Source organism: Neopelma chrysocephalum, unplaced genomic scaffold (assembly GCF_003984885.1).
Source record: "Neopelma chrysocephalum unplaced genomic scaffold, ASM398488v2 Primary Assembly neopelma1_66, whole genome shotgun sequence".
Classification (NCBI taxonomy): Eukaryota; Metazoa; Chordata; class Aves; order Passeriformes; family Pipridae; genus Neopelma; species Neopelma chrysocephalum.
The window spans coordinates 6551766-6576725 of NW_020897725.1; the positions used below are offsets into that span (position 1 = coordinate 6551766).

The following is a 24960-nucleotide window of genomic DNA, read 5'->3' on the forward strand; positions in this document are numbered from 1 at the left end:
TGGGATCTGGAAGGGCTTTAGGAACAGACTCTCCCTCCCTCTGATATTTAGGGCGATGTCAGGGATGTCTGGTGTTTTCTTGGTACATGATGTGGTGAAGAACTGAAAGTTCTTCATGTTGCTGTAAGGCTGCTTATGTGTGCTGTCAGGTATTCACTGACCCTGTGACATGGTCTATAAGGAGGTGCCAGTGTTAATGCTCCCGCTCCATCTGTGTGGCTCTTGGATGTCCTTAGTGCGTAGGGAGCAGGAGCCAAATGGCAGCTAAGCAAGGTTGGAAAGGATCAAGAACAGATGATGTTGTTCCAGAGATAATCCTCAAATAAGGTTGTTTTAGGCAGAGAACTAGTCTCGTGGTGAAAACATATTGACACCCAACCGCTGGCACAGGGGTTTCTTCCCCTCTCAGCCCTCTTCAGCTTTTTCCAAATTGTTTCCTCCCTACCCCAGATTTTCTGTTTTAAAGCCCGCTGTGAGGCACCTGGTCTGCTTCTAAACACACTCACAGGTATTTCATACATTTAACAAAAGCAGAGGGCTGATTTTTGAACAAATGCCATCGTTTTGACATTTGCATTTGAGAAATAGCATCTCCAAACCTGTATGTCAGGGATGACATCTCAGGATCAGATGTGGTTTGGCTGGAACCACGGCATTGTTCCTGGGCATGGCTGCTTCTCCCAAAGGCAGAGCAGGGTAAGGATTTGTGCTCTCAGTCAAAATAAAACATAAGCTGACATATTTCACTCTTTAGTATAGACAGTTCAGCAGCTCTTTAAGGAATATATTAGATGATGTACTGACATGGAGGACACAGTGCAGCTCCCACATCAAAGACAATGAAAAAGGTGGGAAAATGACAGATGCTCTATGTAGGGTTCTTCAATCCACCTATGTCTTTAACACCCACAACTGAAAAATGGTTCAAATGAAAATTATTGCTCACTCTGGGTTCCTGGCAGACCATAGTGCCACAAAGCTTGTAAAAATGAATTGGATGCCACAGTCAATTGGTCGTAGTGAGCTACTGAAGTCACTGCAAAAACAGGATTTGCCTCGTGGCTGAAACAAGGGGTTGGGATTCTGCTGGCATCTGTTAGTCTCCACCACTGATTTGAAATGGTGGCTTGGGGCAAGGCTTTGTTTTCCTTGTTGTTCTCTTGCCTCCACCAAACAGTATTTCCGGCCTTGCAGAAATGCTGGTGCTGGGAAATTAGCAAGATGTACCGAGAGCCTGGCACAACATGAACCCTGCTGCAAATTCCAGGGACTGTTCACTGCAAGGACATGGGTTAAGTAAATGTGCTGGTTTTTTTCATTGTGGCTGTTTCTGTCTGTCAGCAGCAGTGGGAACACAGCAGTGAATGCATCATCACTGTTCTCTGATGCAATGGAGGAGCAGGACCACAGACTGAGCATGGGAGGTTTCTGAAGGTGGGGTGCACAATTGGTTTTTACATGGAGACATACACATTTTCCTGGCATGAGTGATGCACACAACGTGAACAGTTCAGAGAATTGCTTTGAGCAGACACACTTTGGAAATAATGTTTGTTTTGTTTCAAAACGAACATGAAGTGATTGAAAAGCACAAAGGTATTGGCAGTGCCACAATGAGAAAATTATAAATGCACTCACACGTGAGGTGTTGACTGAGTTCACATACCAGGGCACCTCTGAAGCTCAAATTTGTCAAAGAAAAAAGAGAGCTGTGTCTTCAGATCCTGCAGTTTTTCAATGGGTTTTGAGTGCCCAGGACCTTTCACCATTTAAAAAAACCTAACACTTGATATTCGGATTTAATAAAAAAATGGGCATTGATGCACTTCTTTCAGTTTGATTTAGTGGTTCCTGGATTGGGCTGCAGAGTCAAGGAGATACTGCTGTTACTGAAAGTCAAATGTTGATGTTGGTGGATGCAGGGTGGCTGTGGCCTGTCTGGCTCCCAGACGGTGGGGTTGGCAGGAGTGGCCAGGGATGGATTGCACCAGAGCAAGGGATCAGGCATGCTCCAGAGGAGAATAAATCAGCCACCTGTAATTAGGCTGTCAGGAGGAAGACTGTTTCCCCATTACACAGCACACCATTTATTTTTTACAGAGTTTGTGTTGTTTAGGTTCTTTCTCAATGTACAGAATTTCATTTTTTTTTTGTTCCCAAATCCAGTCCTGTAGTTCACCAGACAATTCCTCCCAGCAGGTATTTCTGATTAATAGAAAGTGCTGTGAGGTCTCTTCAGGACACAAGGATGACTAACTCTGCAGCAAGTATCTCCAGCATAGATCAAGCAATGAGATTCAACCAAAGGACCTAGAAGCAGGTTCTGACCTCCTTTACGCCAGCTGGAGTCTCAAGTAACTCCAGGAGCTTCAAAGGCTTTATCTGTCTTGTTTTAGTATAAATAGTCCAAAATCTAAGGTGACCTCTCTGCTGTCAGCAGCAGCAATTGTTTCATATGGGCAAGGGTGGATCCTAGCCCAGCTGGGTTTGGGATGATCTCTGTTTTTTACACCACTCCGGCAAACAAGGTTTGATTTGGAGTACCCTGGCCCACTTTGAGTTGTGCCTTACCATAAGATCAGCTTTTTAAGCATGCAAAATATGAGGTTTTCCTAGATGGGCTGCCATCTCACCTTTCTCTCAGTACGGTGAGTCAGAAATAGGATCTGGTCCATCCCTTGCTGGCACACAGGTGGAGGGACCAGTAACTGAGATCATTGGATAGAATGGCCTGAATTCTGCCCTTCTTCAGCTCTTAACAGGAACAGTGACTTGGATAAAGGAGGAAGAGGAGGAGAGCAACTAGAGGGAAGGTTTAATGAATAAATTTGGGTGATTTCAGTATATAATTCGGGGTTTACTACTGTTGTTATATATATTTTGGATTGGACAGACGCTACTCAGATCCTCACTACTGCAGTCTGGAAATATGAGGAGCTATCTTGACACGTTAGAGAGGGACACAGCTATGTTGCTGCATTATTTTTTAGAACAAATGTGACCTTTTTTCTTTTTTGCCAACATCGCCTGCAGGAAGACTTTGGCCATCCCTGGGTTTTACATTACCTGCAGAATAAGTCTCATTTTCCACCCCAAGCCTTACGTGGCAGGATGTGATTGTCAGACACTGTTCTACTTGCTCCATGCACATGCTCTGACAGCACTGACATGTTTATTATGATTAATAAACATTATTATTCATAGCACAGTGGCAGCTAGAGGTTCTAATTATGCATTAGGGCCCTGTTACTTTAGGCCTGGTAGAAACTCATAGGAAGAAGCAGTAATTTAAATAGACAAAGAATGTTATTACTGTTTTACAGGTGAGACCCAGAGAGATTTGAGAATTCATCCCATGCCTCACAGGAAGCTTTGCAGAATCAAAAGTTGAACCTATATCCCCCAAGCTCCAACCTCTAATTTTACTGAGATGAAAATGCAGAAGGAAAGCCACTTGCATACAGCCAAGTGCATCACAGGATACACACTCATTCTCTCAGTCCCATAGAGCTGAAGCACTTCTGGGGGTTTGGTTTTGTTTTTGTATTTCCCTTTCCTGGTGATTAATTCTTCTTTTCTTTTTTGACTTACAGCTTATGAGTCACTGTTCTACAGAGAAACTTTTCATTCAAAACAAATGGAGCTCAATTTTAATCAGGAAATCAAACAGTATTTCTTTTTATTCGTTCTCTCACTTTTTTTATATCAAAGCAGTACCAGATTGGGCCCTACAAAAAACCCCCAAGTTCCATGTGGACTAACATTTGATTGCCTTTTACTGCACCCAGTACCAGTTTACTTCCACAAAGGCTAGTATGGAACATTTTAACACCTTTCTACTGCTGGATTTACTCATCCTGCTGGCAGTGGGTTTAATCAGGTACTGCCCAGGACATTTGGCATGATCACATACAAATACCTCAATAAGTTCTCTAGTTCATTTAAGCATGAAGTGATGTCTTCGTGATCTCTGCTGCAAAAACTTGATTGAGATTCAAATCTGTCTTGAAAACTGTTGTTTTCCTGTCCTGTTTTTCCTGAGAAATTTGCTGACCACTGTGACCTGCTGGGGGAGCAGCTCAAGAGCCACCTCTGTATTCTGGCCTATCTATGACCATGACTGTGCCATCCTGTTTTTCCCCATTTATCCCTGTGCTTGAACTTATATTTTCAGCCTCCTCAGTGCAGGTGGTTTGTTTTCTATCAGAAATTACCTTGCTGTTGTACCTTAGGTGAGGAATGAAATGGAGAAGGGTTATTTTCATATCAGCATTTGCTTTCCTCTTAGCTGCCATGCTTCATTTCATGTCATCCTCAGCCAAACAGGTGCAATTACAACTTGCCAGTCTACACCATGCTATGGGTCCTGTCCCAAACACCTCTAGGCTACAGCCTCTATAAAACCTTTGGCAGACCTATGGGCCAGATGGGGACATTCAAGCACTCAGCACATAATCTGGGACTGTTCTTGGTGGCATTTCCATGGATGGAGAGAAGTCATCTCTTCTTCCTCCACAGGGGCAGCAGCTTTAAGATACCAAATACAAGTACAGACAATGGCTCGAGATATAACAATGTACAGTCATTAATGTTCCCACACGAAAAAAGTTACAGTACCGACTCCCTCTGCAAAGATGACCATTCAGCACACAGAGGTGACTCTCTGGCACTGCTGCTCCCCCAGCCCACATATCACTTGGTGTGGATACCTTTTAGAGGTTATAAATACATGGGTGCCAAGACACTGCCAATTCAGTCAAGGACATGGACTTGTGGGTTGTTTTGTCTCCTGGTGTACTGCAAACCAGAACAGCAAAGTGCTTTCCTCATTATGATGTTAATTTTTGCAAGGGAGGTAAAATAAAGCAGACTTTTCCTAAAGGAAAGAGCAGATGGCAAAATCTCAAGGCATGCTGCATTTTGAGTAAAAAGAAGGCATCATGAATGGCTGGATTTGAAGGCAAAACCCAAATATGATTTAGTTTGCTCTCTCCTATTCCCTTTATTTAAGGACAATAGCTGACTGCCTTTCCACTGTATTTCAGAGGATGCCTCAAATGCATATTTCAACACCAGGCATCTCCTCCTTCCCAAACACTGAACAACCACAGTGCTTCATAACACTGTTTATAGCTGTGAAGTTCAGGGGCATTAAGCATCCAGCCCAAAAAGACTTCCAGGTGGATATTCAAGTATAGAGGCACTTGAAAATATGTGATGCCTTGAAGACAAGAGACTTTTTGTTTTCTTTGGAGAAATGAGACTGTTTAACTCTTCCTGATCAGTACTGAGCATATCAAACATCCATGGATTTAACCACAGATGCCAAGTAGCATCTGGAGAGTACATTGGCTGTGAAGGAGCATGTTCAATAACACTGTTGAAAGACTTGGAGCCTGCTCATCTGTCCCTCAAGGACCCGCTGGACAGAGAGCTTGACATTCTTCTTGCACCTTTCACCTCTCTTGAACATGATAGACTCGTCTCCTTCCTGAGAGCAAGGGTCGAGGCTCTTGGTGGACCATCCACTGAGTACACACAAGGAAGAGAGCTCTTGTGCCATTTCCCCTCCAGCTTCCTCATGAATATACATTGATAGACTGTAAGGAAAAACTGAGCTTACAAACCCTGGACTGTTTGATTTTCCTTGACAACAGTTGCGTTGCAGTTCCTGTATCTTCGTGGTTTTGCTTTCTCTGTGCTTTGGCATTTTAAACCAGTGGCTGATGTCAAAACAGAGTTGGGCTTTCCCGAATTTTCCACTTTTGATGGCAATCTTGTCAGACTTCTCAAACCACAAAGATGTATGGGTGGTGAGGGAGTTCTCTGAATGGCCAGACACTGCAGGGAGCGGCGCTGATTGTTCATTTATGTGTCACTCTGAGTCACTTGCTGAACCCATTGACAGAGATGGGAAACCACAGTGCTTGTCAAGGTACAATGTTCTGAATGAAACAAAAAAACCCCACTTTGGATCACAGGTATTAAAACCTCTGGGGAGAAAACATTGTTATTTGAAATGAAAAATTATAAAAAGCAAGCTCCATTGGATCAAGTAGTCCGCTGGAGAATAAAGCTGAAACATGGTGCCAGATCCCTTAAAACACTAAATGAAGAGTTCACCAATTAGCAATGTATGTGAACAGCTCTTTGACCTAAGTTCGGTTTACTCAGCACACATTATCCAATGGCTTGGAAGTGAGAGGGAAGTTGTTCCCAAGAGGCAGAGGGTCACTGTGATCTAATGTCTGCATTTGCAAAGCCAAGACTTGTTACTCATCCCTTAAGTGCCTATTTTAAATACTATTATTTTTAAAAGTAGCCACAAGACAGATTTGTAAAGCAATTCCTTGTACAAAACCATTGGTTCCAAGACTAGTACCCAAGTAGCATTTTCGCATTGTAAATATAGTCTGTGCATTTCAGATTCTCCCTGTGGTAAATAATGGATTAAGTAATGAAAATCACATTATAATGAGAATGACATGAGGCTTTAATGAGACCAGAGCTAGGAAAACTAAGCCAATTTTCTGTTCTCCTCAGAAATCAGGCTAAGGTTTATCATTAACATATCATGATCAGCTTTAATTAGGTAATTAATGACAGCAGCAAGATAATAGCAAGGTGCTTGGCAATGTTATTCTAGCCCGTGTGCAGACACATCACAAAAACCTGACCTTTGTTTAGAAAAGTTTACAACTCAAGAGAGAAGACTAGAACAGAAAGTCCACAGCTGCCAACCTTGGGAGCACCCCACCTACAGGGTGATGACAAGGTGGACTCCTCCCTACCCTTTCTGTTGAAGCCGAACCCTACAAGAAGAAAGACCAAAGAGAGCTCTCACTGGTAAGGAGCCTCTGGCATTCCCACCAGGAAGAGCAAGTCCCAACTTCTGTTCCTCACTCCTGGTGTTATTTATATATTTACTACCATGAAGTGGGATTGGAGAAGTTCCCTGGTGCAAGGATCAGCCAGCACTCCTCATTCTCCACCCTGGAAGAGCCCAAACAAAAGAGGCAGGGTCTCTTTTGCTTGCCTTCTCTTGCAGATCCACTCCTTTTCGCACAACAGATCAGCTAAAATTTGGGGAAGTATAGAGAACATTTCCTTCTCTCACTGACCTCTAGGAAACCTGTGAAGATGCTCATGTAGAAAGAGAAGCAGTGGCTTTGAAATCTCTCAGGCTGAGGGTGTAAAACTCAGGTCTCGCGGTTTCTGGACAAGTGCTTGAACTAGCAGATTTTTATACAAAAAGAGGGAGTTACCCATTCCAGATACAGTCAGAAAGAAAAGAAATGCTAACTGGTAATCTGTCCCCAAGGGTAGGATTATGGTTATGTGTGAGAGTTCTCTGCAAATCCCCGGCCTGGATGACTGCCCTTGCTACATCCTGACTGTGTGCCCAGGGGACACCAAGGTGTGCAGCAACCTTCCACTCTCTTCTACTCTCTGGCTTTCGCAGGAAGAAGACATGGATGTATGGCTTTGAAGTCATGATCCGCTCCAGCCAGGTCCTGGTTTGGCTGTATGGAGGACTATAAGGTGAACTGCGGTTCATCAGTGTTCTGCACTGCTAGATGTCCCAAGGTACAAGCTGACACCTAATACGGGCTTTCAAATGAATACCTAAGTCAGAGAGAAAGGTGGCATTTCCAGGGTTGACTCCTTTTTCACATTTCAGTCTGTCTGAGCAATGTCCTCTCAGCACCTCAACGCTGTGGGCCCCATTCTGGGGTGCCAGTCTCCTCTGTGGCAGTGCCGTAGGTGCCTTAGCCCTTGTCATGCTGAGGGCCATCTGGCTGCCATTCTGTAGCCTGCCTTTCACTTGCACATTTGTACCTTTTCTCCTAAGCTGCCGTAAGAGTGTTTTCCAGCTTTTCTGGGACAGCTGTTTTCCTCTGTTGTCAGTTGTTCTCGCATTGTTCTCATGCTGTTATTCTTATGGCCTTGATCCTGCAAACTTGATACTGTTGTTAAGGTGTGTTCCCAAGGGGAGCAACCGCCACTGGGGTGAGAATTGTGCCCACCCTTTATATTCCCTTTGGTGGTAGCTTTCAGTGACTGGACTCAAAAATACACAGATTAACAACCAGCAGGCATGCAACACCCACTCTGTCAAAGTATTCTCCCAACAGCATTGCAACCAGGAATAAAGCACAAATTCCCCCAAAACAGTTCCTGATGAAAACTGTTTGGTTATTGTGGGACATTGTAATGCGAGGACCCTCCTACATGGAAAAGACACCCAAGCAGGGGGCCTCATTACTTGTTTTCCCAGCTGGCTGCTCAGAGAATTTTCCTTTTCCTTTATCTCTCTCTCTACTTCAACACTTGTGCCTTGCTGTCACTGATAGGCTGATAACAGCAAGGGCTGTTTGATAAGATGACTGCAAATGGCTCCTTAACTCAGGATGTGGTTATGACTGTATCTGAGAAAACTCATACATCCAGGCACTTGTCTTCACAGTTCATCGTTCTTTCAACCAGCTGATTGAGAAATGTACTGAGCTCTTCCAAGAAAAGAACTAATGAGATGTTCAGTTCAACTTAAGATCAAGCCTTTAAAAGAATTTATTATAAAAAAGACCATCAGCATCACCAGTTCTACAGATTTCATGATGCTACAGAAGTGTGGATCTGCTTCTTTGATGCAAACAATGATGTCAGTTCATGACTGATGAATTTTTTTAATCGCCTTTATCTTTAGATCCACCCAGTAATTAAGACTTGGAAAGGGACTGTACCTATATGTTTGCATGCAAAAGATGATGCTCTGCATGGAGTAACTGATTATAATAGCAGTTTCAATTCTGACTGAAGAGTTCCTTGGTCCTGCCAAAACTCAGGAGTCAATCCAGCTAAGAAAGATATGATTTATTTGTATCTTTTCCAACTGCTGTAGGAGATTGACTTCAGCCAGAGTCCAAACCAGGACAAACCTAGACAAAGCACTGGGAACACACAGATAGAGAAGGCTCAAACTGAGAGAGCCCACCTTCCCAGCATCCTGGACAGCAGCTGTGAGAGGTTTATTACTGTGATGATACATGAGATAGAAGGAAAGATGACTAACAAGCCTTTTGCTTGAAGTTGTGGCTGAGTGTCTCATAACCAGAAACACTCAACTGCCTTTAGGCAAAACCTTCCATCAGTCCCAAAGAGCAGACTGTTCACTGAGTGAGTAAACTGAAGCCGGGACACAGCAATTTCCCAAATCACTTGCCACTGCTGATTTTCACCTCTGGTGCTCTGAGCTCTAGCACACAGCTCGCAGTGCCCTGGCTCCAGATCAGTGTTGGCTCGACGACGTCTAACATAACTCACACATTACACATTGTCTAGGGTTCGGCTGTCATGGCTATAAACAGCAAAATAAGTCAAGATAAGAGATTACCCAGATTACTGGCAGCAGTAGAAACCATAGAGGAACATTGGCAAGGCTGCTTTTGCTATCTGGAAGAAAGCTGAGTAGAGAGGAAAACAAGGCTCTGCTTGTACTGGGGGCACAGTCCTTGGCATCCTGCTAGGAGAGTGGGATACAGGCTGCCCCTACCCAGGATTTATGACCAGCCACCCTGTCAGCTCAACAAGGCTCTGTACCACATTAGGGTATCTCCCCAAGCACAACATTTGCCCACGGCATGGCCCTGCTAAAGGTTCAGACATGCAATGGAGTCACTAAAGCCTAAGAAGGCTCCACATAGCATCGGGGACCTTCTGCTCCATCATATGCTTACCTTGAGCTGGAGGCAAAAGGGTTATACACTAACACCCTCCACAGCTCCTATTTGCAACAGGCCAACCCTCGTTAGAAAGGGGTCGGGGTCATTTCAGAATGGGAGCCCATGGGTGCCCAGAGCAGTGGTGGGTGTCCCCGACAGCTGAGCTGTTCATGGACATGCTCTCACCCCTTTGAGAATAGCAAGGAGAGCACATTCATCCAACCCTCTTTCACTGAGGCTTAACATAATGTGTTTCACCCCCCGGCTGCCGAAGGCAAAGTGTATGAATCAGTCAGATATTGCAGCACAGTTGACATGTAGGAACTCAGCCATGTGTCTCAGCCCTCTGGGCTAACTATTGTCACAGTGTCCTTCCTCCTGCATTTATCTCGGCCTGTTTATGACCCTGTGTGTTTGGGTCACATCAGATTTATTTTGTGCCTTCCCTTGGCAGGGGACAGGTTCCCATTTCATTTTTGCCATGCATTTTTCCCTTTTCTGGGCTCCTGTGGTTTAGACTCCTTCCATGCATGGGGGTGATTTGCTGAGCTTCAGAAATATTTTTTATGATTTCACTGAAACACCCCATTTCTGAGCCTTTCTATTAATATTCAGACATATTCCTCTATTGCTCACCATGCAAGTAATAAAGCTCTTTTCATAGGAAAGCAAACAAACAGCTTAGCACTAAAATCTGTTTAAAACAGATAAAGTTAAAAGCCTTACATAAAAAGTGGGTCTGATTTTTGCAGTCCTCATTGTACTCAGCGGAGCATTTTGTCATTATAACTTTGGACTACAGCAAAAGAACCTTGCAATAAAAGGCTGCCATAAATTGACCTTTTGTTGCAAATTCTGCCATTCAAGCATAAAGCAGCAAGAAAGGCTACATAAGCTGTGTCAAAAGTAGGTCACTGTACACCCACTGTTACCACGGCTGGTCCTGGCTGCGTGTTGCTAACCGGGTCTCTTGGCTGGAGTAGTGATAATGCACACAGGCGAGATGGTGAACTCATCACACCACTTCATACAGCGTAGAAAGGCCCAGTGGTGTTGGGGGGGTGGTTGAAAGCCTTGTTCCTGGGTAGGGCAGGACCCCTGTGGACCATCTATAGAGCTACTTTCTGAGAAATGGGGAATCCTGGTAGCAGGGATGGTGTTTCTGCAGAGAGCCTGGTGGCTGGTACTGTCACCCCTTAGGTAGGTCCTGGTACTGCAGAAGTGACACCAGGAGCTGGTGGGAAGCTCTACTGGTAATATTACAGCTCTAGATGCAGCAACAATACTGCAGGTCTGCGCTGCCTGGCCTAGCCAAGCCTCTCTTTCTCCCCACTGTACTCACATCCAGAGCTGGGACAATGTGACCTGCGTGGATCTCCCTGCCATGGTGGTAGTCTTTTCCTCTAGCCCAGGACATCTTTCCTTTCCCCTGCAAAGATTAAAGTCTGTTATGCTCTGGCAGGTACCAGGTGTAGAAAAACACAAGGGGATGAAGAAATGACTGCTCTGGGGGTCTCATCTCTTCCAGTCTCATTGGTTTAGTCTCCACCATCACATAAGGTCATCCAGACCACCGTAATATTAGCTCACTCTCAGCTATATACCTCCTCCACAACTGTCTGAACTGTCATTGATTCTTCACTGTTGGTCCTCTGAAACATTGAAGTGGTCTCAATCTCTGCAGCTCCAGGAAAGTCCAAATTAAAACAACAGCTGTGGCTTAACTCACCCTGTCCCCTTCCAGGACTACATACTCTGCATGATGCCTGTTAGAGGATCCCTGTTTTTTTCCAGCATTGTCAACATTACTAAAGAGAAAGTTGAATCCAAGCCTCCAAGAGTCAACAGGTCCTTTCTCTATTAACTCCTCTGGGTTGGCTACAGACATTACCTCAGAAAAACACCATACTCCAGGAAAATGCGTAAGTGCACAGGGCTCTAAAATTCACTCTGAATTTGAGTGAACAAAGCTCAGGGTTAAATGTTTCCTTGACTCAGACCCTAACCAGCATACTACAGATAATAGGAACCAAGTGAGTCATAGTAACTCCTCAAGAGAACAATTATAACATCCGTGTTTCCCCTGACTATCCAAACCTGTCTGACTCAGCTGTACTAACTGGTCCAAAACAAGACTGTGTTCAAGATCCAAGCTTGTCCTGGAGATTGACAGCAGACGCTGGCAGGTGATGGAGAGCAAGAGCACTTCCCCAGAACAATTCTGCCTTGTCCTCGGCTCAAGGATTTCCTGTTAAATCTTTTACTCAACATCAGGAAGGAGTACTATCCTTGACATACAATGACATGATAGACTGAAGAGGAGAAATTGTTCTCCTTTATATCTCTATTATAGACTTACATAGTGAAATAATACATAGCCTTTGATCTTGTTCTGTGTTCTGCATCATCTTTGCAGCTGATTGAAAAAAAAACCAAAATATAAGATGAGTTGATTTAAAGAAATTCAAAGTAACAGACTTGCTAGATTTTACGATTTGTGCTGAATTATTTATTGCACGATAAATAACTTACCTGTTTTAATAGACAGTCTGTCCACCCATCCCCTTCCATGGGCTGCTGTTCAAAAGGGCTTAAACACTATCAGAGGACACAAGAAGCAATGGCAGCAAGATGCTGGTGCCCGGTCACCAGAGGAAAAAACAAAATGTGGCATTTGTTTGAGGTTTTTTTAATCATAACACTGATAGATATTAAGCAGGAAGGTTCTTCCCAATATTTCTGTGACAGTTCTGAGTGGTCCCAGATTGATGTGTTTCCCTATACTGAATAAACACAGCCTAGGCAGAATGGGTGCCCCAAGACCCCACAGAGCCAGAACATCACAACTTGTGAGAGGCACTGTAAGGCAAGGAAAACCTGGTCCGACTGGCTTATCTGACATAGAAGGTGTTGCACTTAATGTGCATTTTCGACTAGTTTTGAAGGACCTGCACCAAAATACATTAAATAGACTTCTAGATATTATATACTAAAAGGTCTGTAGCCTGTATGGCCCAGAAGACCCAAACCTAAACATAGACTGATTAAAACAACGCTCAGCATATGAGCGCCAAACTTTTTAACTCCCCCTGAAACAGAGCTCACAGAATTTCTGTTATCTTTGTAACAAACTTTCTAAAGAGTTTATGCAGTTAAATTACCTGTGTGTTCTCAGATGTATAAATGCACAGGTGTGCCCACCCCACAGAATCACAGAACAGTTGAGTATTTTTGGGGACCATCTGGTCCGATCCCCAGTCAAAGCGGGGGCAACTGAAACAGTTTGCTCAGGGCTGCATCCAGTCAGGTTTCTAATATCTCCAAGGATGGAGATTCTACAACCTCTCTGGGCAACATGCTCCAATGTTTGACCACTGAACAGTAAAAAAGTTATTTCTTTGGTTCACACAGAATTTCCAATATTTCTGTTTATGGCCATTGCCTCTCTGGTGGTGTCACTGGGCACCACCACTGAGAAGGGTCTGGCCCATCTTCCTTACTCCCCTCTCCCCTCCAATCAGATATTTATAAACACTGATAAGGTCCCCTTCAGCCTTTTCTTCTCCAGGCTGAATAAGCCCAACTCTCAGCCTCTGCTTATATGGCCCTGAATCACCTTTGTGGCCTTTTGCAGGACTCAGTGCAGCAGGTCCATGTCTCTCATGTACAGGGGAGCCCAGCACTGGGCACAGCACTCCAGATGTGTCTCACCAGGGCTGAGCAGAGGGGCAGATCACCTCTCCTGACCTGTTGGCAACACATGATGCATGACGCAGACTGGGAGGTTGGTGGCCACCTTTGCCACAAGGACACATTGTGGCTCATGTGTCACTGCTCCCAGTTCTTTATCATCTGCAAACATGCTGAGGGTGCATTTGGCCCCATCCTCCAGGTCACTAATGAAGAGATTAAACAGTACTGGCCCAGTATCAACCCCTGGGGGACCTCAGTGGTAACTGGCCTCCAGGTGAATTTTGAGCTGCTGATCTCCACCCTCTGAGCACAGCAGTTCAGCCAGTTTTCAGTCTGTCTTACTGTCCACTTAACTAGTCTATACTTCAACATTTTGTCTCACAGATGTTATAGGAGACAATGTCAAGAGCCTAGCAAAATAAACAGCACCCACTGCTCTCCCTTCATCCACTGAGTCAGTCATCTCATTGTAAAAAGCTGTTGCGTTGGTCAAACATGGTTTCACTTTTATGAGTTTGTGCAATTACTTGGGATTATTTTCTCCATTTCCTAGGGATCATGGTGAGGCTGATCAGCCTGTAGTTTCTCAGATTCTCCATGCCCACACTGAAGACAAGAGTAACATTTACCTTCTACCAGGCCTGAGGAATCTGGCCTCAAGTTACCACAACCTTTCAAAGATAACTGAGAGTGGCCTCGCAGTGACATTGAGCAGGTCCCTCAGTACTCGTAGGTGCATCCCATCAGATTCCACAGACTTGTATGTGTCTAGTCTGCCTAAATGTTCCTTAAATTAATCCTTATCCATCAAGAGCAAGTCTTCCTTGCTCCAGACCTTCCCACTAGTTTCAGGCATCTGGTATTCCTGTAGGCAAATCTTGCTTGAAAAAACAAGGGAAAGAAGGCACTGAGCACTTTGACCTTTTCCATGTCCTTTGGCACCGGTTTCCTTGCCCCATTTTCATCTTATCATCACTGCAACCAGGGCTACCATGGACTTTCATACTGCTGACTGGTTCTTCCACATTGGTAAGCATCAGGTAGAGCAGAGAACTTCCTTTGGCTGGCTCCTCCATACCTGTGTCTGGAAGAGAGTTATCCTCAATGCACTTTAGAAACAGCCATGATTGCTTGTGCCCTGCTGTGTTCTCCCAGAAGCTACCAGGGTGGTTCAAGAACCAGACCTGCAAACATGAGGCTTCTCCCAGTTGTCTGCTGCTTCTTCCCAATCAGGTGATCTGTAGGAGACCACAGTTGCTCACATTGGTCTGCCCTTTAATCCCGACCCATAAGCTCCCAGCTGGCTCATCACCCCTCACTAGGCAAAGCTACAGGCACTCCGGCTGCTCTTTCACATGAAGCTCTTTTCCAAATCTTAGCTGATTTCAGAGAAAGATCTATCTCAAGCATGCAAAGTTCCTACTACATTTTTCATGGAAAAATGTCTCCATGAGGGGGGCAGAGCGAACGGACAGACACACAACAGGACTGTGGGATGCAGGAGCTACTTGACCCTTCTTAGACAAGGGAAATCCAGTTATAAGACTCAAATAAATTATTTGAGTCTTGCATTATTTCTACTTTGTACAAAACAGTTCTGTATTTTTTATAGAAGCATTGTGAGACTTTGGACCTTATAAAATGGAAAAAATATGAATGCTATTCTCAGAAGAGAGAAACAGCTACATCATAGGACATCCTATGTGAGATGTTCCTTACACAGCAGGAGTCCAGATCACAAAGTCATTATCCAGTCCTATCATTGCATGTACTTTCCTCAAGAATTTTAACTTAGCTACAGCCTCTTAAGAGTAATGTATGAACTTAAGGATTTTCAACTATCAGAGAAAATACAAATTATCATTCATTAGGTCATACACATTGGGGCTCACATTTCTAAATATCTTATGAGCACTGGAAGCTCCCACTAATGTCAGTTGTTTTTATAGTTTTGGCACCACACAAGCTATTATTGCTTATTTGTTCTTTACTGAAGGCCAGAGACAGGCTTACACCAAGCTCATAGAGAAGAATGAAATGAAAATCCCTAAGTCTCCAAATGCAGACACAGCTCCCACTTGCTGTTTCAGAGCCCTTCATCTCTCAGATTTACACGGGAGGGAGAGGGAATGAAGCCAGTCACTAAACAAAGTTACAAACTGCCCTTCAAACCCTGAAGAATTATTCTGATGGCTGTTGTTGACACTATGTTTATTAGTTTCCTGGTGTAAACAGACATGTTCTGTGGAAAAAAACCAAAAAATTGGACTTACATCAGAGCTCCCACAGCTTGTTTGTGATTACAAACTTCTTGGAATTGTTTTAAAACTTATCACTATTTGCCTGCTTTCTAAATAAGCAGGAATGAGGAACAAAAACATCAGTTGTTACCTTAGGCAGGTATATCCTTTCATAGGGCTTACTCTAGTGCCAAAGTGTGTCCTCGATTTGGGGTTGCTGCAGGTCGGATGTGGAAGGAGCCCTCAGCACCAGTGTCCTGACGAGGGGAGCTCAGTGCTGCTCCCAGCACAGCGAGAGCAGCCCTCACCCCAGGGAACGATGGCACAGTTGGCCCTGTGCTATGGAATTAGAAGCTTCTCTTTTGAAAGAGTTCTTTGTTTCCATAAATAATGGGCAAAATTCTTAAAAGTGCAAATCTGCTTTCTCAGAAGTGATAGGAAGCCCTTGAGCTCGAGTCTCCAAGGCAGCTGCAGCCAAGTTACCTGATCACAGGAATCTGTAGGATCCAACGTGCCCGAATACTTCTGAGGATCTGTGCCAAGAGCTTGAGTTTCGCAAATACGAAATGAAACAAAGACTCCAAAGTGCTGGTTTTTTGGTTAGCTGTTCTAAGGTAGCCTTATGAAACACATCAGTAGGACCAAAGAAAAACTAAGAACTTCTTTTTGTGTCTGGCCTTTGTGCTTTAGAAAATTTTACCCCAAATCCAAAGCTACTTGTCCACTTGTCCAAAAGCCCAACCATTCTTGAGAAAGATCTGCCACCTGGTACACCCCGCAAATCATCTGGACAGCACTGTCCTGGTGGTTGGATGCCTCCCTCAGGCCAGAACAGCCATGGGTGAAATGATGTTACACAGGGGCAGAACTGCACAGCCACACAGGCTTTCCCCTCTCCACTACTGTGTGACCAGCACTAAATATCATTTCAGGCAGAAGAGTGTGTCAGATGCATGATGCAAACCGGCTCTCTAGGATTTTGTAAATCTGTCTGCAAGTTGGTGTCCCAAAGGACTTTTATACTACCTGCAAGGGGACCTCTCCAGGGTCAGTGTCAGGGGATTTAGGTCACCACAAGCAGTCCTTAGCTGATTTTCTGCAGCTCTCAATCGTTCGCAATGAATTATTGCCACCACAGTCACAGGACGTCCTAAGCACAGATGTCTTTTCTTACTGCCAGCATTCAGGTTTTCAGTTTATCTTGTGTTTCTATAAACCTGGTTTTCTCTCACATGCAAACAAACATTTCAGGTAGCAACCTTGTCTCCAGTAGATTATTGCATTTTGTCCTTCAAACAGTTCTTCTGATATGAAATCCTAGAGTCATCCAAAAGGCATTGACTATAATACCATTAGTTTTTGAATTAGTTATAAATACAAATGGCAGGCAATATTTGTTTAAAAAAAAAAAAAGGAAAAGCCCCATGGAGCTGTTATTTTCAATCACTTGCATCTGCCCACACTGCTTCCAGATGACAAGACTGTAGAATTAAATACAAAAGTATTGTGAAAAAATATCATCTAAGTTGAACCATTTGTAGTAGACCCAAAGCTGACCTGGCCTTTGTGGTTTCTTTTGCTAAATCAGGGGTGTTGTTTTTATTGTTGCTGTGTCCATGTCCAGCCAAAACTCGTGGTGTCTGCATCCCATCCCTCCACAGTGACGTGCTGGAGACGGTTCTGTGGGAATACCTTATGTTAGCATTACTGCACATGACATGATGTGCCAGTACAGATGTCAGGTGAGAATTTCACAGTTACGATAAAAATCAGTACAAAGCCTGGCCAGTGTACCAGGAAACCTCTGCAGGCTTATGCAATCCTGTTTGTTCCAGTTACATCAATCAATGTTGCCCTGGCTCAGGAAAAATAAAGCAACTACAAACAATTATTTTCAAATAACAAAACTCCCAAAACGTAATTGAAGGAACTCTGAACTCTGCTTTATTCCCATTTAAAAAAAACATTCCACACATATCAGGGATTTGTCAGAATTCCCCTTCCTCTGTCTTGCCTTCTTGTAAAATTTACTTTTAATAACTGTCAGCTTCCTGAACCACAAAGCTCTCTCTTCTGTTTTGCTGTTATTCACTGGGGCAAAATAAAATGCTAAGGCAAGAAGAGAATGCAGGTGTGTTTATCCTGGGTCAGGCAAAAGGAATTTGCACTCCAGCAGAAGTGGAAACACAAGCAAGAGGCTAATGGGTTGTTTCCAGCCTATGCCGGCTGCAGTGGGAGGTTTCCTGGAGGGGCTGGCTAAAGGACACCAGCCAAAACTACACCTCCCAATCCCACGTGCTCACCACTGTGATGGCTTACTTTGGAGGGAACGTGGTCATCCTCTTCCTACTGTAGGAAGTCCCAAATTTGCAGAGAACAGAGGTGTTGGAGGCATCTTAAGTGCTGCAGTTTCCCCCTGAGAAACCGTCCCGCTTCCTTCACAATCTGAAACCTTATCATCACAATCAGGCACGAATGCCAGGGAGGTTTCGGTGCCTTTCATCCTGCTGGTGTCTCTGAACTGGCAGCTTGGAAATAGCACGATCCAGTCCAGATGTTATAGTGCAGCTCCCTCTTACTGCAGTGCTCTTCTGACGAGGCCAGAAACCTGCCCTGTGCCACAAATTGAAATACCCTTTAGGGAAGAATACCACAGCACAGGGCAGTGGTGACTGGCCAAGTTTTACAAAGCATTGAGCTCACTGCAAAGGTAGACAGATCTTGTGGAGAGAGTCACCTTTCAAAAATCCCACTAAGCACCACTGCTTCATACCCTGTCTTTTACCTAGTGAAGGACAGTGCCTTTAAAACCATGTTTTCTCTTTGTGGGGGAAAAGGGTTGAGGCAATTAATTTGCTGAGACATTTCAGGGAGAAATGAAGCTTAAGAAACTGAAACAAAAAGAATTATACTTTGAACCTACCATGAAGAATATTATATTAAACATATAAAAATACTAAGAATATAGCTGTCAGTTCAGATGACTAGGGTTTTTTTGCTATGCTTTACTGACTTTGCTATAAAACTCTTGTACAATTTCATCTAACACCCAAGAGAAATATTTCCCAGACCCAGATCTTTCTTTCTTCAACATGCACAGCATGTCAGTGCAGTAACAGTGATTCCTGCAAGATGATGAGAAGATACATCATTGGTGCATACCTAGTTTCATATTGACCCGAAGTATTGATTATAGCCCCACATCCCACCATGCCAGGAGCTGCACAAAGAGTAGAAAGAACTGTAACTTACTTGTTGAGGATGTTCTTGCACATGGATTTGTTTGTCAGCAATGTCCACAGAAAGTTTTCTGCATATATTAGAGAGCACTACAAAACCAAAAGCCAGCATCGTGCCAAAGCAGACACCTGGAAAACACCATTCTCTCTGTGTACATGGGCCTAGTTAAGAAACTCTTTAAGGAAGTGGGAGCTCTGGGCTCATATAATCTCAGGTTGCCACTAGGCTAAAGGTGAGAATCCTCCTCTTCTTCCCCAGATCCCACTGCTGCCCAGGTTCATTAGACATAGATTTGAGTGTATTTGACTTCCTATCAATACCTCTTGGAATGAACAGAAGCACTGACCTGGGCTCCCAGGCAACTTAATGCCTTCATTTTCAACCATCAATTGATTTTAAGGTTTGCTTAAACTTCTGAGGCACCATGAACAGACTGAATAGAGTCAAATTAAGTGTCTCAAGTCATAACTAGGTGAAATTTAAATCTAGTGTAGCTCTATATACTCAATAAGAGCTGCTCAAATTATGCTCAAATTATGCCACACATACCCTCAAATGCTAGATTTTTTGCCCCTGATCAGCTCCCTGATCCTTTAATGCCAAAAGACAAAGGGGTACTCTGTACATAGAAGTGAGCTGTATCATCAAGAAAAATCAGAGCCTGCAAGGGAAGCAGAGAATTTTAAGTTCTGGGTTTCCCTACCCGCTCCCTGCCCCCATTCATCTGCAGGCTGGTGGGCTCAAAGGAACATGCAGCAGACACTGAGCCAGAGCCCTACACATTGCCCTGCCCTGACAGCCAGGATGCAGAGGGCTTCTGCCTTCTGGAGAAGGTAGAGACACTCCTTCCTCCTTCTCCCATGTCACCAGGAAGTCCAACGCAATCCTTTTTCTCTGTCCCCTTCGTAAGGCAGGAAAGCCCTGAAGAACCCCAGGTCTCATCCTTCTGACTACAAAATAAGGATGGAGGCATCCGGCACAGCTGAGTGGGTGTGTGCGTGACAGGAGGAGGCAGTTCGGAGACAGGGGAGGGGAAGACTGGGACAAAGGCAATGTGGGTAGGCTGGCAACAGCAAGACAGGACAGGCCCAGCTGCAGCAGGAGTGTGAAGTTCAAACAGGGTGATGAACAGACAGATGCAGGTTCTGGTCTCCTGTACGCTCTGTGTGGTGGCACCAGCAAGGAGTGAGGCCTCCTAGAGATACAGTGGAGAGAGAAAAGCCAAGTCAGGAACGTGCCTGTGAGCAAATACCTTCTAAAGCTTTGTGCTTTGACAAGAGCAGGGTGATCTGGCAGCTGTGGTGGTTGACAGGGAAAAAAGTGGACTCAAAATTTTTTTTATACCTTGCTATAAAAGTATCAGCAGTTAAACTACAGACCATGTCTCAGATGTCTTTTCCCAGGCATTATCATTTATCTAAATTAGACATTAAAAAGAGTGAGAAACCTGCATAACTAAAATTGCCCAGGCAATGGTAACCTGGTTGTCTCCTTCTCTGCCTCATGCCTGTGCTGACCAGCAGCACCACTCCCCTGTCATACAGACAGCACAGCCACTCCTACAGCCCCCACAGCCTGCCCCTGCCACTCCGCAGCATTCTGCTTCTAGTTCCCAAGCAGTGAGGCCACAGGTGGGCCTTTCCCACTTCATACCCCATGCAACAAGGCAAATGCTGGCCTATGCTGTTTTTTTCTCTTTATTTCCTGCATTTTGCGCAGTTTGCAGAGTAAAAACACACTCAGTTGCTTAACCAGGGCCACCATCTGGAACACAGTCAAGATTAAGAAATTTGCATTTTGAGTCTTTCTGAACAAAGTGCCTTTAGGTATCTTGAGATAACACACTCCTTTCCAGCTCTGTGTCAGCAACAATTTCGTCTCCCCTCTCCATTTTTTTTGTTTTAATATGAAATGCATTCAAACAGAACCCAAATCTTTCCAAAGCTAACAAGGAAAGGATTTCTTCCTCTGATTGAAGTGGAGTTAGCAAGGTTGTGATGAAGCTCAGCGTGCTGAGACCTGCATGATGCCGGCAATGAACACATATTGAGATAAGAGGAGTCATTGTAAAACTCTGGGCAAAGGGGTTGGGCCCAGCTCTCTACAGCCCAATGTCTATCTCATTATATCAACAGCAGGCAAACAGCAAGACTAGATTGTTTACGAGAGCATGGAGGTCAATCTTGACAGTATTTGGTTTCTTCTGTAGTTAGTGATGACAAAACAGGTGATTATGAACAGCAATTGAAGTATTTCTTCCCAGATTGGGTGATTCATAACAACTCATTGATGCTGTTGTCTACAAAGCAAAGGTTGTTGAGGTTGGTGAAAGGAGGAAGGAGGAAGAAAAGAGGAGGCACAAAGAAGTAAAACGGTGCACTTACAGCAATCTCTCTGCAATCCTGAGCCATCCCTAGGTGCATTCCTTAAGCTGCACATACAAACGAGCACACAGTCCAACACACAGGCAGGAACAGCAGTAAAACATTAAAAAATAATGCCTATATGGAAGGCAGAAGATTAAGCGCCAGCGATAGTCTGGACACTGGGTCATGCACTTAAAGCCCATTCATGATTTCTCACATTAAAGCATCACTCAGTATACCCCAAAATGAATAAGCCTGAGTAAATCTTAGAAAAGTCTTTATCAGAGCAAGAAGGGCCTGGTTAACATGGGCTACATCCCCACCTGCCTTAGTCAGAATAACTAGAACAAAGCCAGTGCAGCTGTGCCAGTTTACACCAGCTTAGGCTATGACCTGTTTAAACATTTTTGGATGAAGTCCAGCAATAGAGTCTAGACATTGTTATTCAGAAATAACTTGATCTTCATCTTTTGCTTTTGTACAGAAAGGAAGAGGAAATGTATGTCACAAAGCACCATTTCACGCAGAACAGCAGGGAAAGACAGGATGGTAACCCAATTAAAGGCGGATCAGAAATCTTTCAAAGCCATTTATAAAGAAACATAAACTATCTCCAACCTCCGGTGACTGAATGAAAAGAGATTGCATGGAGCAAGGAATCAGGTGATCTGTCTTGCAAAATCTTCCTCGCCTCAGAGGACAAAATTCAAGAGCCCATTTCATCAGCCTTGCCCCTTTGGTCACTGCTGCAATCTTCTGCTTTTATCTTCCTCAGTTCCTGATCTGGCAGACCCAGCACCCAAGAAAAAAAGTCTTGCTATCTCATGTGTGCAAGGAAAAATCTAAGGAGCTCGAAAGGTCTTCTGTGTTTAGGGGCTATGACAAATAGCATTACTTATTTTGTCCCTAGTTGCTTACTAGAAAGATTGTCTGAAGCAAATTACCTTCTTTAATTCTGATATTTTGTATCTTTCAGTTCTTCATTGCCTCTAGGTCTCCTGGTCATAAAATGTTATTTTTAGCTTATTTCTCTTTACATAACTTTCATGGAAGAATTCGGCATGCTTCTTGCACACGAATATCTGCACCAAGAGCAGGCAGATGAGGGATTATTTGAAAGGAACATCTGTGAAGTCTTTGTGCTCCTTCTCCCCAAAGGATCTGACATTCTGTCTCTTCCTTTGCTTCTACATCAGCTTCTTGTCTCCTCATATGCAGCTTTTAAGTATATTTTTAGACAGTTGAACAATTCAAACAGTTTGCCTGGAGCCAGCATTTAAACTTAGACCTATATTTTCAGAAAAAATAGATTTAAAGTTAGAATGGCTATTTAGAAGTTTCAAAAAGGTCAATTTCCTGCTGACATTTTTACATACCTTATTTTTACAGCTGCTTATATTTCAGATGAAAAAAAAAGTACATTATAAAGAAACATATCAGGTTTCAAGAGAAAGAAAAGGAGGTCACTAAATTCTATCATAAAATATAGACTTTTATTTATTTACCTTTGCTTTTTAGGTTAGCTCAGGGGGAATGCTTTAGTAAAAACCCAGACTACAATTTGATGAGATGCTAAACTCTCTGTTCAAGGTCCTTGTACTGTATCTCAAACATCATGTGCACATTATGACAAGCACTGGTTCAATCAATCCTCAATTTGCTAGCTCTTTTTTACCAAAACCATTTTTGTAGATTAGGCAGGGTAACCAGTATGCTGTGTTGTATGCTGCTTGTTCTCCTGTGGATGGCTAAAACCAGCATAAACCTCTCCTTTGCGAGTGGAACAAAAGCCCCCTCACAGCACACACACTTGCCTCATTCAACAGGACACAATTTCTGCTTCCATATGGGGAAGATACATGGAGATGAAAACCAAATTATCTCAGCATTTGTCAGAGTATTTACAATGGTCAGATATTCAGGACTAGAAATGCTAAAACAGCCCCTCATCTCACTGGTGATCTGTGAATCTCTTCAGGATTCACTGGTTAGTTCTCCTTCAAGAAAACTCCAGCTATCTCCACCACTGCCTGTCTTCCAGTTCCAGGGAACCCAAACTTCCTTACCTTACTTGGGTATCTGTTGAGAAATTGTCTCCAGCAGCAATATGAAGATGCTACAGAGAGATGATGGATGGGGAACTCCAACAGATTTTGCCCAGAAAAGAAATCAGTGGTTCCAAGGACCTCACCCTTTTCTTGCCAGTCAAACCTGTCTTAGGTACCCAGGATGATCTGATGATACCAAACTCAGCTCCCACAGGTGAGGTCTATGACCACAGCAAGGGTGTGCTGGCCCCAGGCCCCATGGAACAGGAGTTACACAGGAACTGCTGGAAATCCACGTGTGGCTCCAAGGTCATAGCACAGTTACTGCTGGCTTAGCCATATCTGCCTACGTTTGGGATTGCTGCTGATATCACCTGCCTGCCTGCGCTCCTCCATGGCTGCTATTTCATTAAGCCTCAAGTACAAAAACTACCATTCAAATGATACCAGCAATCATGAAAACATCAGGATCTTCAAAGGCTGCCACAACTACAGGCTTGATGCTGCGATACTTTCCCACACTGTTAGCAAGCATAATTTTTACCAGCATTTACTTTGGATGTATCCTGTGATGTTGAATTAGAGGAGACGAAGCATAAGGAAGGTCAGAACACCAGTGGCGTGGCTTGACCTTGACAGTCAAGGAAAATAGTATTTAGGTGACTAAGACAACAGACTGAAGGGTTCCAACAGAATGGGACTACGTAAAGAAAAGCAGTTGGAATGGGGCCATACTGGACAGACACTCTACCACTTTTCAGCTCATCTCTGGTTCCTCTCTGCGGTAATATGTTCTTATCCACAGCACATGTAAAGTAATCCAAAGAAACTTAGTCTTCTTATGATCCCAAAATGGAAATGCAAAACAACAGGATATCTTTGATATTTACTTGACTGGACTTTATCTCTGCCTTAGCGAAGCAAGAAATTATATTCACCTCCAGAAAGGTAGGAAAATTAATTCAATAATATTAATGATAGTTCTGAGAACCACAGAGGAGCCTGTGAGGAAATTAACATTTGTGATTTTGGTGTAGTATTAAACAGAACCCACTGGAACATGATCTGAAGCTGCACAGTGAAACTGTTAAAGCTGATCACTCAGCAGAAATCGCCCCTCTTTAGCACTGAGCAAAGCAAGCATCATATGGAACACATGGCACAGAGTGATACAATGAAAACCTGTATTGTAAGACACAGAAAGACAATAAACTAAGGTAATGTGGGAAATATTAATTTTAGCGCTTATTTTCACAGCTACTGCATCTTCTTCTAATACAGCTTCTTGGATAAAATATTGGTATCTGCTAGCAAAAAAGAAATTCAAACCAGACAGCTGGATGTCATTTTTTCCCCTCTAAGGAATGTCACGTTTGGAATAGCCCAGTGGGCAAAGGCGAATACATAATGGTTATTCAGAAAGCAATTAGATTCTGACCGCAGGGAAATGTTTTCTGAATGGAGTGAGCTCTAATAGAATAGACTCAATAATCGTTTTTGTTCCTCTATTTCTTATATAAGGAATCTTTTTCCCTTAGAGTTAAGATCTGGGTTAAGGATGAACACATAATTATACTCTTCACACAGTTTTTCAGTATGAACTCACACATATATCTTAATAGTTACAACAGCTGCATTTTAAGATAGGTAT

General features: G+C 43.6%; 1 long non-coding RNA gene across 1 annotated transcript; it reads right to left on the reverse strand.

Moving 5' to 3' along the window:
- Positions 1-3529: 3529 nt before the first annotated feature.
- On the reverse strand, positions 3530-12358 carry LOC113968180. The gene is made up of 3 exons (XR_003534406.1): positions 12255-12358; positions 7840-7953; positions 3530-5945 (listed from the first exon to the last, which is right to left on the reverse strand). It is a non-coding gene; the product is annotated as an uncharacterized LOC113968180 (long non-coding RNA).
- Positions 12359-24960: the final 12602 nt, after the last annotated feature.